At 37.9% G+C, this 16,872-nt stretch overlaps 1 long non-coding RNA gene across 1 annotated transcript; it reads right to left on the bottom strand.

Moving 5' to 3' along the window:
- Positions 1-2,589: 2,589 nt before the first annotated feature.
- On the bottom strand, positions 2,590-5,062 carry LOC107508561. Its single transcript, XR_001596328.2, has 3 exons — positions 4,953-5,062; positions 4,766-4,848; positions 2,590-3,686 (listed from the first exon to the last, which is right to left on the bottom strand). It is a non-coding gene; the product is annotated as an uncharacterized LOC107508561 (long non-coding RNA).
- Positions 5,063-16,872: the final 11,810 nt, after the last annotated feature.

Below are 16,872 nucleotides of genomic sequence, written 5' to 3'. Positions count from 1 at the left end.
CTCTCTCTCGCATCCATAGTTCTTATTGGTTGAGTCACTATTAAGATCTTACTTGCCAAGGCCAGATGACGATCCCTTGAACTGGAAAAACTTCTAAATTGAAAAGAAAGAAAATGTTTTAGTATCTTGTAAGGGTTTCATCTTTTTTGCACTCTCTCTCTTGCATCCATAGTTCTTATTGGTTGAGTCACTGTTAAGATCTTACTTGCCAAGGCCAGATGACGATCCCTTGAACTGGAAAAACTTCTAAATTGAAAAGAAAGAAAATGTTTTAGAGAGCTCTCATATCATTATAATGGCTAGTCATTAAGATTCCTTAATAAGATGGAAGGACAGAAATTAGAAAAAGAGAACACTCAGATCCTTTCCTATTTGCCTTCAGATATTTGTAGATATTTTTTTTAAAAAATCAGGACATTGGAAGTACAATTCCCCTGCACTTAAGACGAAAGGAATATAATGGCCATATCTTGCTCAAAGGCAACAGAGAAGTTTTACATCCTAAGAACTCAGCTTGCTAATGGTCAGGTTAGAAGCTCCAAAATATAGCTAGACAAAAATGTGAGCAAGCTCCACTTACAGCTGTGTTCCTACCTAACTGCTGTGTGCCTTCAGGGAAATTATAACCTAAAATTACAATGTCTATTGCTAGAAAAGTTCCAATTAGATTAGATAATTTAAAAGTGTACTTAAAAGACAAGGACTTCCTAATTAAATAATCAGACTGATATATATATATTTATAATATTGATAGGGATAAAACAAAGAGAAAGCAAAGTCACAGGACTGATCCCAGCAAGGTAGAAATTTTTATATGATTATTTTTTAAAATTAGGATAAATAAAGTGGACATTAATGGGATTAAAACAATGGTTTAATACAATACTACCTAAGGTGGGGTGAGCCAAAAAGATCCCTTCTTGGTCCCCCAACATTAAAGAGCCCTGAAGAGTCTGTTCGTTTACTACAGTTTAGAGAAATTTAAAAACTGGAAAGCAGAGATTAAAATAAGAAAACCTGACCAGCAATCCCTTGAGGGCAGCAGTTAGGCCAGTTAATCAAGTTAAAGATTGACAACAGGGCCAAGGTCAATTGACTTGACCCCTCGCTAAGGACCCAAAGCCTTCTTACACAAGAGTGGATAAAATGGATGGTCAGAGGGTAGGAAGAGAAATTTCCAGGACTCTTTGATATGGGAATTCCACGCACTGTGGTACCAAAAACCATTGATGAAAGCCCTGACTCAGGCCACAATTAATTTTTAAAAATGTAGAAACATAAGGATTGATAAAATTATGAAAATTGGGATGTTTTAACAACTTTTATGTAAAGAAGTTATGTCAACTTTACCTGAATATTTTATGAGAATGGTTATTATATCTGGCTATAACACATCTCCTATCCAGTATTGTAAAATTAAAACCTATTCATAAAGTTCTAGTGGAGGCTATAGGTAGGAATGTAAGAGTTGATGAAATTAAGGTAGAAGTTTATAGGCAAATTGGTGAATTTTGAACAGGCTTTATATGAAGCAATTGTGTCTCTTTTACCCGATTATATTGTGGAAAGACATTGTCTCACTGGCGAACATTCCCCCGCCTAGTATAAAACTGAAAGCATGTAAACTCGCCCTTCAAGCAATATTAATTAGAAATACTAAACAAAAAAATTATAGCTCCACTGTAATATTTGTTCAAAAAGTCAAATGAAATATTAAAGAGAAAAAAGTTACCTAAAACAAGAATATAAAGCTGATGTTATCCCCTAGAAGCGATTGTCCTCAGATATTCTTCATTCCTTGGTTTAAAGCTAATCTAAAGGTAATAATTCAAGAATTTCTTAAACCCAGGGAGGATCCTTAAAAGTTTTTGTAAATGGATTATCTCCTGAGCCCGGTGAGAGAAGGAAATAAAATTTCACATCGTCTCTTCCTCCCCACACCTAGACCAATTGGTTATTGATCCTTTTCCTCCTAGAGCTAGTTATTGCCTATGTCTTGAGGGGAGGGTGTGGCTTTCTGCCTGACTGGGACTTGCAGACTGTCAGTTCTTTGTTTGGGCTATCAGAGGGGATGACTCTGGAAGGTAATAAACTTTACACCCTCTTGAATCCATGAAATCATTTAATACTGCCAGAAATATTTATATTTATTGTTTGTCTAAGCTGAAACATGACAAGACACTTGATAGGATTTAATAAACTTTTTATGAGAAGTGCGGTGAAACTGGAAGCTGAAGATTCAGAGCCTGATAGAAATTTTTTAAAAGCCACCTCTCCTACACTAAAATAAACTATGTACCCAAAGGGAAAGAAGCAAATTATTAACTTTGGCAAGTAGATCAACCTATAATGTTACTTGTTACAAACCAATATTTGGGAGAACTGAGAGCAACTTAGAAGCAGTTCAAAGCCCACCTAGCTTTACCATCCTTGATTCCTAAGACTGAAGGAAAAAAGGGGGAAGGGATTTTTTTTTTTTTAAGCACAGATGGCTATAGAGGCACCCTTGCCCAAACTCTAGCTATAGCTTTCATAAGATTGTCTTCTCCATAAATAATGAGAAAAAGCTTTAGCTATATAAGCAGGTAAACTTAATTTATTCCATCCACCTGAAACAGTTTGAATCCACGGACCCCTTTCTTGGTGTTTGGCCAAGATATTGAACAGAAGGCCAGTTTCCTTTTGTGTCCAAGTGCCCGATGTCCTTCTGAGATGACAAACTCAAGGTATATGATCTCCTGCTTGCAGATTTGAGCCTTCCTCCATGACACTAGTATCATACTGGTAGAGAGTAGGGCCAACAAGGTTGAGTACCTTTCCAGCAGTCTTCTTGGGTGGGGGTAGCCAGCAATGGGTCATTTACATACTGGAATAGAGTGTAGTCCAAAGTCTCTCTGGAGAAGGCAGCAAGATCTGCAGCCAGCACTTTGCCAAACAGGGTGGATGAGTTCTGGAAGCCCTGTGGCAGTCGAGTCCAAGTCAGCTGTGTCTTTCTCCAGATGCGTGGGTCTTCCCACTCAAAAGGCAAACAAAGGCCGGCTGGCCGGTGATAACCGGAGGCAGAAGAAGGCGTCTTTGAGATTGAGGCAGGTAAACCAGCTTGCTTGGGCAGGTAAGAGATTCAGGAGGGTATAAGGTTTGGGACCACCAGATGGATGGGGATGATGCAGAGGTCCTGAACAGGATGGTAGTTGTTCCCTTCAGACTTCTTGATCGGTAAGAGTGGAGTGTTCCAAGGTGACTGACACTCAACTAGAATTCTGGTATCACACAAACAGTGGATATGATTCCAAATTCCCAAGCACATTTAGTTATTCTTCGGTGTTAAAGAGAGTTAGGAGGAGTTGATGGCAGTCATCCCATGTAGGCTGATGAGTTTGAAGAGGGACTCAAGCAGGTCAATCATCACTTGGGGTTTCTCCAAATAGGATGGGATGTGGTGAGGATGTTAGTTGTGCTGAAAAGCTGATAGTAGAGGACAGGGTGACCCCGCTGGAGTGTGCCATCTTCGCTAATCTCAAAAGAGCCTCCCATCTCTTGCAGGGGCATCTAGAGGGCTGCAGGCTGCTGGGCTGGCTGTGTGGCCAAGCGAAGACACTGTGGACTCAGGCTCGGCGGCCATGGCACCGATGGTGGAGGGTTGTCCTGTAATTGGGGGTATAGTGGTTGTGCAGGGACTGGCAGAGCTGTTGGGATGTAGAGCAGCGAGAAGAGAGGTTCTTCCTCAGGATCCCCTTGGTGGCTCTTCCTTGTCTTTTCCCCTAGTCAATCAGGCCACAAGTACCTTACTCTGTCCCAGCCTATTTGCACAGAACTGGGCCCAAGGAGATACTACAGTAGCGATTTGAAACCATGAGTCTATATATGGAAACTGGTCTGGATGTCCAGGGGTTTATGTCACTACTGGTACATAGCTCTAACAGTGGGGAGGGCCAGGGTCCCTTCCAAAAGCCATCCTACCCTGTAGGGCAGGCCACTCAAGCTCGTAAAGAATACGGAGTTTTCCTGGGGTCAGCTTGACTCCGTAATCCCCTGGAAACCTTTCTTAAAATTTTCAACATACAATTTAAGACACTTGGCTTAGAGGAATCTCCTCCCATATTGCCTTAGGGAGCTTCTTAATGGAAGGGGAAAATAGACATTAAAATTTCAAGAAAATAATTTGACGGAGGGCCCCTATGTCAAAAGGGCTGTTTGGAGATAGGCAATTCTTAAGCCCAATCAGTAATCAATTGTTTCCCACCCTGTGTATCCCACCCTGTGTCAGTGGCACAAAGTAGGTGGGTGCTTCCCCCAAAGAGGAGACCACTCGGCTGCTCATCTGGCTGTGTCCCGAAGGAGCTTAGGTGACACTTAGCCATAGTGGACTCAGCTTTGTGACTTATAATCAGACACTAGTCCAATGCCACCCTAGACTGTACATTGTGTACCACAGAATCACAGATGAGTCCACTCAGACTCCATAGCCTTTAGGGGACCTTATGGGCGCCCTGCTGTGAAGCTACAAATTCATACCTGACCAAGTCAAACTGGACAGGTTGCTCGTTCACTCACACATTCACACACCAGAGGTTAAAACATTACCTCCCCCCTTTTGAAAGGCCCTGACCTTTGTCTTCCCCCACCCCTCCTGGAAAGACTCTGATGTCTCCCCCACTGGGATGACCCTGACCTGTGTCTTCTAACTGAAGACTTTAGGAGGTGATCGAGCTCATCTTCTGTCTGAAGATGGGACTCGACTGGGGTGCTGAGCCCTGGGCCTTACCTTATCCTGTGGTCATTCCTGGTGAGTTGGTCTGTCTCTCCTTTGAGTCCGGTTGGGGCTTGGCCGTCCAGAGAGTCAGAGTGCTAGTCAGAAAGAGAAACCATAAATTCGTCAGGTGTCACGCCTCTTTGTTCCTCTTGGAGCCCCTCCAACCCAGCCTGGCAGAGCCACCAGTCTGGCTGCTTACAGGGCCAGCGTGGCTGGAATCTCACTGCAGCATCAAGAAATGTTGCAGAAAAATCAGACCAGCGAGAAACCAAGCACCACTCAAAGACGGAGAACTCAGGTGTATTACGCTGGTGATCCCAGAAGATTTAGGCCTCGAGCTCAGGTGTAACCTTACTTTTATAGGGCTTATACACGCAGTTACAGTTGGCATGAGCCAATTGGCTAATTTGTCCTCAGGTGGTTATAGAGCGTGGGAGTTGCTATGGGTTATGGGCAGTTTAGGCAAAGGCAATACATCTGTTATCTAAACAAAACAAGCAAAGGGGATACATCTGTTATTTAGACAGAACAAGCAAAGGCTCACTTTAATGAAAAGGCATCAGCAACAAAATCTATAAATATTGTGGCACATACAGACGAAGTCCATTGCTTCTGCAAAAATGATCTTTTATTGCTAGACTTTTGCCATCCTGAATTACTTGTGGCATGGCAACAGTCTGCTTCTAAATCAGAGAAACTAAGATGGGCGAACAGTGGCTGTAATTACATGAACAGTTGAGGCAAGGGAAACCCTAGATGACCACTTGGTTCTTCAAAACTCCCTGGCGAATCCCAATTTTCGTTATTGCATTCCTTCATACACCATAGTACGGGTTATCAATACGTTCATATTGTATGTACGTTTTCCAGATGGGTAGAAACCTTCCTCTGCCACAAGGCTAATACTTTCACAGTGGGGGCCCGGGGAAAGTGGTTAGAAAATGTGTTTTCCACTGAAGGTATATGTTTGATAATCTCTAGTGATCAAGGCAACCACTTCACTGAGTAAATCAGGTATAAATAGCTTCTAAAAGTGCTAAAATCTTTTTGGAAAATGGACAAGAAATAAACAGATTATTCATGGAAAAAGAAAGTCAAATGGCCCTTTATCATACAAATCAATGCTCTTAATAAGAAACATGCAAATTAATACCATAATGAATTGTCATTTCTTGCATATCAGAAAAAGAAAAATCTCGAAGTTTGGCAACATACTCTGTTGCCAAAGCTATGGGGAAATAGCTTTGTTCTACCATACATTTCTGATTTGAATGCAAAATTATATAATCCACATGGAGGAGAATATTCATCGCAGTTACACATGTATTTGTTTTTGACCCCAATAATCTCATTCCGGGAACCCATCTCAAAAAGTTGAGTGCACAGGCTATTATTGGCAGTTTTCATTGTAAAACCAAAAGACTAGGAGTAACACATATACCCATCATAAAAAGGATGTTTGAGTAAATTATGTTAGTTTGCATATTTAAATAATATGCACCTATAAGATGAATAAAGACAATATCTATATGCTACCATATAGTAATTACCAGTATATACCAGTTAAGCAATTAAAAGAAGCATGTTTAGAAGTAAAAGAAGTACATTTGGCGAGGGGAGGGGGGTGAGGAAGCAATTATTTTTCATCTAAGAAAGAGAAGGAATAATAAAAAATGTATTTACATGTATTTTTAAATGACAGGTAAACAAAAATGAATATAGGGTATAAAGAAGACAGGGTGGGTGCAATAGAAATGAAGCTAAATGTTTCTTCAGAAAACATTTTACAGCATAGATTTTGGAAACACGAAAATGTTTTATGTAATTATAAAGCAAAATAAAACTAATAAATTTTAATTGAAAGCAAATGAAATGAATCTAATTGTGTAGAGAAATGGCAGATTAACCACATAGAAAAGAATTATTCCACGTACCTTTACAATATAGGAATACATCTTGTGTAGGGAAAAACCCAGCCCTATGAGTCTCCTTTACTCCTCATACAAAACACTTCACTTCTGGCCACCAAATGTGTGAAGGTTTTTCCCCACACCAAGCAATTCTGTACTACACCAGCTGGGTGTCCTACAATTGAACTGAGCTCTGACACTATCTACCTGGAGATAGCATCAGGTCTCAAGGGCTCAGTCCAACAAGCTGATCTCCACTTCAGCTGCCAATCTCAGTAGTAGGTCCAGGTAACTCACAATTTCTGTCTGACTTGGTTACAAATCTGAGTTTTCCATGACCTTGTCCCTTTGGATTCAGTTATTTGCTAGAGTGGCTCACAGAACTCAGGAGAACACTGTTTACGAGGCATTTAAAGGATATGAGAAAGAAAGATGAAAGAGAAAGAAAGAAAGAAAGAAAGAAAGAAAGAAAGAAAGAAAGAAAGAAAGAAAGAAAGAAAGAAAGAAAGAAAGAAAGCAGCAAAAAATAAGGGATATGATAAAGAACACAGATGAACAACCAGATGAAGAGATACATAGGAGAGATCTAGGAGGCTCCCAAGTGCAGAAGCTTCTATTTCCATAGAGTTAGGGTGTATCACTCTTCCAATATGTGGTTATGTTCACTGACCTGGAAACCCTGGAAACTCTCCGAACTCCATACTATTGAGATTTTTATGGAAGCTTTATCATGTAGGTATGATTGATCATTAACTCTATTTTTAGCCCTTCCCCCTCAAGAAAATGGAGAACATGGCTGCAAATTCCAAGCTTCTAATCACAGCCTAGTTTTTCCACTAACGAACCCTCTTCTAGGAACCATCTAGGAGTCCACCCAGAATTGCCTCACTGGGACAAATGACACTCCTACCACCCAGGAAATTATAAGGATATTAAGAGCCCCAGGTCAGAAGCCAGCGTCAAAGACCAAATATAAAACAAAAGATACTTTTATTGCTCTTATCACTTAGGAAATTCTGAGGATTTAATTTTGAAAGATTCAATTCAAAGTGTTTTAGGAGCTCTGTGCCAGTAACAGGGATGAAGACCAAATATTATTTCTTATTATAAATCACAATATCACATCTATACATTCTTACTGGGAAATATCCTAAGGACAAACATAATTACAAAGAAATATTAATCTGTTTTTTATCATCATATCGTTAGTAATAATATTGTTATTGTATGTCTAGAATTATATGTATATAAAATTGAAACACATTGACTATAATAATATGTATTTTTATTGGAACACATCAAATTTGTAAAAATCCAGAGTCCATATGATATTAACAACAAAAGAAAAAAAAACTCATTAAGTCTTTGGAGAATGCTAGGATACCAACACATCCTGAAAACAGAAACTAAAGAGAGTGAATGAAGCATTTATCTTGTTCCATGGAAGAACTGCGCCTAAGGGTAAACTGAAGGAGTAATTAATAAGAGAAAGTTTCTCTATAGAGAAATATTTCAGTTAATAATAAATGAAGAAGGAATGGTAAAATTAAAATATCTGCAATCTCTAATGAAATCCTAGTGATAAATGGCTACTGATATCACAGAATGAGAGACAGTTAGGCTTATCTGTCTCCTGATTTGATTCAACAAGATGAGCACAACACCTGTGAAGTATTCCTGCCCCCCGCCACCCCATATCGAACCTGAATCTGATCAAATCTCTATACCTAATTACCAGTTTTGCAGAAAGTGTAGGAAACAGAGGAACATGTTAAATAATACCATGGGTTGCAATCAGGGAAATCCAAAATAAGGGCAATTCTATAGAACAAATGACACAGTTTTTTCAAGAAATATATTTAAAAAAAATGAGGAGGTGAAATGTTATGTATTTTAAAAAATTTAAGACACAGTTTAACCAAATGTAGTATATAAATCCTGAGTAGACACATCTGTTAAGAAATCAACTGTGAGAACATTTTTGAAACATAATTAGGAAATGTTTAATTTCGACTGGATTTTGATATTTATTATTCAGTTTCTTAGGCATAATAACAGTACCATAGGTATTCTAACTCTATATTTCAGAGATATATACAATAACAAAAGTTTTCTTTTAAAGTTTTTTCTACCATGATGCATTTTACCCTCTCTGTATCTGGAGTGCTTATGATATTTGGTTTGAAATCTGAAAAATGATTAGGAATTAATTTCAACCCAAATGTCACTTCCTCCAATTAACTATCCCTGAATCCCCAGACTAGGTCAGCTTCTTCTGTTATGTAATGTCATAAGTACCTTAAGCTACCCCTTCTGATACTAATATAATTGTAACTAAATAATTATGCAAGTATTATTTAATGCCTTCTGCCTTAATAGTATATAAGCCTCCATGAAATCAGGCACTGTCCATTTTGGTACTTCCATTTCTGCCTCCCCATTGCATCTCTGCCACATTATGACCAGTAAGTATTTCAGTACATTTTTATTGAATGAAGAAAATGTCATATCCCTGTGAAAGAAAAGCCGATGATGGATTCCCAAGTCCAGTGGAATGCCAAGGACTCCCAGGGAGACAACATCCCTGGATTCAAGTCTTGACTGTCATTTATTAACTGTGAAATTGAATAAATTACTTAACCCTTTCTATAAAATAAAGGACGGTAGGGAGAATTAAGGTAATGCATTTAAAATTGCTAGTACAGTAGTCCCCTCTTATCCATAGTGTTGCTTTCCGTGATTTGGACCAGTCAACTATGGTCCAAAAACGTTAAGTGAACAATTCATAAATTTTATTGCAAGACATTCTGAGAAGCATGATGCCATCTCACACTGTCCCACTTTGTCCTGCCGGAAATATGATTCATCCCTTTGTCCAGCATATCCACGTTCTACAGTCTACCTGACCTTAGTCACTTAGTAGCCAACTTGGTTATCAGAGTAACTGTTACAATATCGCAGTCTTGTGTTCAAGTACCCCTTGCAGTAATCTAATGCTACATCACATGCCTACAGCATTCACCTTACTTTATTTCATCACACAGCATTGTGTCATCTCACATCATCACAAGAAAGAGAAGAGTAAGTACAGTACAAAAAGATATTTTAAGAGAGAGAAGCAGAAACCACATTCATATAATTTATTACAGTATATTGTTATAATTGTTTTATTAGTTATTGCTGTTAATCTCTTACTGTGCCTAATTCATAAATTAAACTTTATCATAGGTATGAACATATAGGAAAAAACAGTATCTACAGGGTCATTACTATCTGTGGTTTCAGGCATCTACAGAAGGTTCTTGGAACATATCCCCTGTAGATAAGGGGAGACTACTGTACACAGAAATATACAATAGTTGTTAACTATTATTTAGTTATTAACTTATTTAGCAAACATTTTTATGTGACAGAAAATGTACATGGACCAAAAGATTTCATGATAAGAAAGATGATATTCCTTTCCTCGTGGAATACTTTTAGTAGAGGAGAAATTAATAAACAAGAAAATGAATAATATAACATTGGGCATATATATATGCTGTAAAGAATGATAAAGACACAGTATTTTAAGTGGACTAACTGAAAAATAACTCTCTGAGGAGATATTTGAAAAAAAAAAAAACGGAATGAGCAATGCAAAAATGTAGGAGAAAAGGAATGGTAAAGAAACTAGCTTTTCTATAATAATCTACTATGATAGTGAATTTATTTATTTTTCATCATAGTTTTGTCAGTTTTTTTTTGGTTTTTTTTTTTTGGTTTGGTTTTGCTTTATATGGACACTGTTATTCATAGCATCTAGAAATAAAATTGTGATATCTTCCTGTCGAATTGAACATTTCGACATTATAAAGTGACCTGCTAGTAATATTTTTTGCCTGAAAGTATTTTTCATTTCATGTTCAGCTTTCTTTTAGTCAGTATTCTCATGGTGTATAATTTTTCCTACTTTTTTTTAACTTTCGTGCATATTATTTTAATTTATTGTTTATGTAAGGCATGTATCCCCTATAACAGTGCCCATCTCATAGTAGGAACTCAGAGAATATTTTTTTGACTAGATGAATTTGGTAAATGAAGACAGCATCATTTGTCAGTTGTTGGAGAAAGTAAAGATTTCACTTAAATAATTGTTCAGTGTTTTACTTGACCAACTGTGTGACCCTTTCAAACACAGGCAAACAGCGCCCCTTTCAAAGAGCTCTTAGGAACTTTTGACTACAGGGCTCTCCCTTCCCCCACCCTGCTGGATGTCACGAGACATTTCCTCTCCTGCTAACCACAAGGCAACTCGTGGGGTGGGGAGACTTAAGTATAGAATAGGTCTTGTAATTTTATATGTTTTGGAACGGGGGTATGGCGGTAATTTGCCTACGGTTAGTGAACACTCCCCCTCTTTCCTTCCTGTAACACAGTTCTTGCAAAGAACAAAGTAATTTTTAAGTTCTATTTCAGTGATCATATTTTCCACAAGTTTGAAAGTCCTGAGGCAAAAATGAGCAGCATTGTGTCTTGGAGAAAAGTAAGCAAGGGAAAGAATGCTAGCTGGGCGCCAACTGCAGCTGCTGTAGCTGCTGCTGCTACAGCTGCTGCTGCGGCCGCCGCTGCTGTTGTTGCTGTCATTGTCGTTGTTGTTGTTGTTCCTGTTGCTGTTGTTGTTGTATAATTAAATTGACTTTCTATTTAGTGTTATCTTTCCCATCTCTGAAACCATACATTTTTCACACTCGTTCCTCTTGTTCTTCTAGAATGCCTCTTCTCTGCCCACCTACTCAAATCTTACTGCATCTTTCAACATCAATTAATATCTACTAACAACACCTTATATTTATACAAGGCATAAGACATGGACCTTGATCACCAGAATGTTGCAGTTTAGGTGTGTGGATAAGTCATTTATACATGAAAAATGTAACTATGATAAATGACTGACTAGCAGGTCTTAACTGAGTGGTTCAGATAATAAAATAATAAAGGAGATTAATCATGGAAGAAGCCTCACACAGAATTTGAATTGGACATTTTTAAATGAGCAAGGTCTAGATAGTGGGAATTCATTTGAGAGAAAAAAAATCAGAAGCAAAAGAAAAAACGCTTATGGCATATCTAGAAAAAAAGACCAGGCTAATTTGACTGGAGTTGGGATTTTTGGAGAAAAATGATAACTTGAAAGAAAAATAGGTTATGCCTAGAAATATACATGGCAAACAGAATTGGGAAGAAAGTGATTTAAAAGATATGGTTATGGTTCAAGAACATTATTATGTAGGCAAAGGAAGCCATCTAAGGATTTTTTTTTTTTTTTTTTTTTGGTGGAAAGAAGCATTATTAGAGCTATATTTTACTACAATTACAGTTACATGAAGATTCAAAGACACTGTATATCAGGGAGGGAAATAAAGAAAGTGAAAGGGAAAAAAATGTTTCTTTCAAATCAGTAAAACAGAAATGGTGGCACTGTTCTACAAACAGTGAAGTCAGAAAATCAAGGAAAATGAGTAAAATTTTGGACATGTTGAGTTCCATCAAGTCTTCCTCAATTATTTCAATCCGTTTTGACCACCCCCAAACTAGATGGCCTAACCAGAAATTATGTTCACAGTTCTGCGGGCTGGTTGGATTGTTCCTCTGTTTCTTTTGTTGCACCCGCTCCCCTTGCTACATATAAGTTGACTAAGCTGGAATGTGGCCTTACAAGTCTGGCGCTGGCTAGAGGTCAGCTAGAGGTCTCAGGTCTTCTCTGCGTGGCCTGCCAGACTGTGATATGATAAATTGGCTCTAACATGGTAGTCTCAGGCAGCACTTCAGTAGGGCAAAAGTTATCTGCCGGTGAACTTTCTTGCCTTAATTGTTTTCAATGTTTGAAAAGTATGTTACTAAACAGGCCCGATCTTGTCTGATTTCAGAAGCTGAGCAGGGTCGGGCCTGGTTGTAGGCATAAAAAATTATATATATATACGCTATATCTATGGTCAGGACCCACTGTCATAATCACTTCTTTCCTCGCAATGTGACCTTGATGTATAAAATGACATTAATTTAAATTATTTTGTCTTTTTATGTTTAGGGCCTTGAAAGATGGGCTTCCTTTAATCAAAGTGTTACTTGCATACAAAAAATTTCGTAACACGGAATAAGGTACAAAGACAAAAACATCCTTCATACTTTTCCCCCTCGACTTTGTCTTAATTTTTAAAAGTTATGTATTGAGAATCAAATAATCCTAGCTTTGTGGCATCTTTAACTTCTAATGACAGTGTATCAAGTCCACTTCCTTCCAGATAAGGGAGCGATTGTTACATGGCTCATATTGAAGTCTAATGTTCCAAGAGTCCATATCATCCGTAACTTCCTCTACTTTTTGTTTTTCTGACTCAGAAATAGAAATGATGGTTTGATATGTTCCCTAAAGATAAGTTATGTTGTGAAAAATAAGCAGGGATTGCAAAGTGAGGATTCCTTAGTCAATGACCTCAATTATTATGTTTTACAGTAACAACACATGAAGATTTAATAACTTGATGTAAATAACTATGATATTAAAAAAAAAAAAAGAAAACTATGATAGCATTTGGAATATTCCTGGAAATTTTTGTTTGGGATCAATAGAATAAATAAGTTAGAGGTTAAAGTCAATCATAGAATATAGTACTTTTATTTAGATGTTTTATTATGTGACAAGGTAAGAGTTAATAATTATTTTAAAATATCCTTTATAGTAGAAATCATAGTTGACTGATTCAAAGGCTCATTTTAGTTCTTATCTTGCCAGAGTGTAACATATCCACAAAGAACACACAGATGAACCTTCCTTATCCCACAGTGATGGTGGCTAGAATCACAGAAACAGTGTCTAGGAGAAAATAGGTACCTCTCTTTTTGAGGGTTCTAAAAAAAATTTTGTCATTCTCTACTAAATGGTTACAAAGGTCACAATGTTTTTACTTAAAGTATTTGGTCCTCTGCATAATATAATAAAAACTTAGAAAAAGCTTTGTATTCTAATCTTCTAAATAATTCACAAATTCCAAAGCACGAATAGTCAATTGGCCCATTCTGCAAAATCTAGAAACTGCCAAGTCTATTGAGGAAGAAAATATCTGGAGCTTTTGCTCATCTTTCACTGAATTCATACCAGCTTCCTCACTTAGAGTGGTACTTCAAACCCCCTTCCCACTCTTCAAACTTCCAATTCTATCTGGCCTCTGTCCATTCTTCTTTTTTTCTTTTTCTGGAAAGATCAAAGCCAATGCCTATGTTCCAGATATCTAACATGTGGTGCCAGGATCTAACGTGACACCAAAATTTGAATGTTTGTTTAATTAAAGAAATGGTTCTCTATGGGAATGTGGGGGGAGTAACTGAAAAAAGCCTTAGGTGTTTTTGTTTATTTATTGGGTTGTTTTCAAAATATATTCCCTTTCTTTGTTCTGATAAACTTTCATGAGTAGTGGTGTGGTGGGCAAAATTCTAAAATGGACTTAAAATTTTTTATCCATATTTTGTATTTTCCATGATAATCCCTGGGACTGAATACGATGAATTTTCCACCTGTGATTATGTTGTTATATGGCAGAAGTAACCTTAAGATAGGAAAATTATCTGGGTGGGCCCAACCTAATCAAATGAGCTCTTTAAACGTAGAGAATTTTCTCTGGCTAGTTGAAGAAGGGGAAGTTTGAGAACTGTGCTCAGACTGGCCTGGAAGAAAGCAAACATCCGCATTGTGAAGTGACAGTGGAGGCCATGGAGAAAAAAAACCTAAGAGCAGCCTCTAGTTGCTGAGAGCAGCTTCTGGCTGACAGCCAGAAAGTAAATGGGACCTCAGTCCTTCAACTGCAAGCAACTGAATTCTGCCAACCACACCAATAAGCTTGCTTGGAAGTGAAATTTTCCCCAGCGCCTCTAGACAAAAACTTAGTCCCCGTGACACTTTGATTTCAGCTTTGTGGTATCCTAAGCAGAGAACACAGCTACACCTTGCCAGACTTCTGAACAATTGGGTGACACAGAGGATAGGAGAGAAACTCTGGTGACTCTGTAATGACCCCTCACCATTCTGTAATGACTTCTCCCTTCGAGAATTGACATACTAAAATTATGTTAGGAAACCGGAGCATAAAAAAGATTTACGACAAAAGGAAACTATGAATAAGTAAAGTGGCATGGTGCCTTGACTCGCGTTGGAGTCACATTTAATGTCAGCAAGCCCAGCACAGCCACATTCAATTCGTTATTGTTGTAAATAAAAACTTGTGGTAACTGGCACATACATCATAACAAAGTATGTGTCTTATATGTAAAAAACTTAGAAGCCCCTGTTAAATCTCAAATTTTCTTAAGTATTTCATTCTCTCTTGCTTTGTTGCTTCATTTGTTTCTCTGAGGAAAGCAGGTCTCTCACTGTTGTCAAGGTAACCACTCCTGTCCGAGTTCGTGGGGCATTTGGGGAAAAGCCAACTCTGCATCTTTTTTGTTTGTTTGTTTTCATATATTTTCTTGCCAGGAAAACAAATTCAGTTACATTTTAGACTTAATAGCTATTACATTTGATTTTAGTATAAACAGATAACCTCATCCTCCCTTGAGAAATCGCATTCATTCATTCGCTCGACAAATACCTATTTAGCTGCAGCTGTATATCTCTTTAAGTTAGGCTCTGGTGATAAAAAGGATAAACACAATCCCTGTCAGAGGATCTTACAGTCTAGAGTTAGAGTTGGGCTCCCAACTGGGAAAAGCAATGCAGCAAAACCAGTGTTATGGGAGAGGCAACGAGAGGGAGTTGGGAGACCAGTGGGGAGGAGCATCCAACTCAGTTTGGGGGGACCAAAAAACGCTTCCTTGAGGAAGCATTTCCTTGCTGCTGCTGCTGCTGCTGCTGCTGCTGCTGCTGCTGCTGCTGCTGCTGCTGCTGCTGCTGCAACAAACGGCCACTAACTTAGTGGCTTAAAGCAACACATTTGTACAACATGATACAAATTTCCCAGGCAGTGGAAACTTGTAGAAAGCCTAAAAAAGACCTAGAGGAAGAGAGTTGTCCTGGCTATAAAATAATATATAAATAAAATAACAACATTGATTTCACCTCATTATATAAGATGAGCTAACACTTGTAAAGTGCTAAGAACAAAGTGTTCATTCTGTGTCATAGATAATGTTAGCTATGGTAATGATAAGTAAAGGAGAAGAAAATCTAGAAAAGAGGGTAAAACAGTAAGCAAGAACCAAAAAAGACTGATCTTATTGAGGTCTGGTTGAATTAATCTGTGAGGAATTCATTGAAGAATTTTAAGCAGGAATGTGGCATGATGACTTATATATTTTAGTTGACTGTCCTTGCTAATTGGAAACAAATTGCAGTAGCTAAGACTAAAGGTAAGAAGTAGGGTTGGGACAAGTGGGTGAAGCACTTGCTTTGTATGCCCCCAATTTAAGGAGGCAGCAAAAGACTCAATAAACAAGATAAATGATATTTTAATGCAATATTTTAAAAAATCAAAATGAATGCAAAACAAAATCCATAATGAACAACTTATAAAAATTTTAAATAAAAGCAGGGTTATTCGGGCAATCATTGAAAGGATGTTACAATAATCCAAGTGGGAGGCAATGAAAGCCTGAAGCAGGGGAGTAGCACTGGGTATAAAAAGAGTTGACTGGATTAAGGAAAACTGTGAAAGGAGTTGTGTGGGAGAGTCTGTGATGCCTTTTTCTGAGAAAGGAAATGAAAGGGGAGGCAAAAGTTTAGATAGGGAAAAATGGTAGGGTGTTTCAAGTTCTGTTTTGGACATATTGTGCTTAAGAGGCCTCTGAGATATTCAGATGGAGGTTCCAGGAGGCAATCAAAATAAGTTAATATAATGAAGCAAAAACTGTTACCCTAGTTTTTCTGCTTCCTTACCTGTTAGCTTCTAAGTTTTCTTCACTATTGTTTCCCTGCCAGATCAGTTTTTTTGGGAGGAAGGAAAAGGATCTTGAAAGACCTAATTTCTTGGAATATAGAAGTTAAAAGTTGGAAATTAATTTTTGGAAGGAAGATGACCAGGTTGTGGCAGGTATGTGTTAGAGCAACTGGTGGATCTTTTCTTTGTCCCTGAACCATTTTCAAATTACATTTTCATTCTCACTGTTCCTTTATGGTTCATGTCAGCAGCTGTATCAACCTCTGACCTTTATCGGTATTGTTATTTATTGACAAGTTGA

This window comes from Rousettus aegyptiacus, unplaced genomic scaffold (assembly GCF_014176215.1).
Source record: "Rousettus aegyptiacus isolate mRouAeg1 unplaced genomic scaffold, mRouAeg1.p scaffold_m13_p_2, whole genome shotgun sequence".
NCBI lineage: Eukaryota > Metazoa > Chordata > Mammalia > Chiroptera > Pteropodidae > Rousettus > Rousettus aegyptiacus.
Note: the sequence above shows the minus strand (reverse complement) of the source record. Positions and strands in the feature narration are given on the sequence as shown.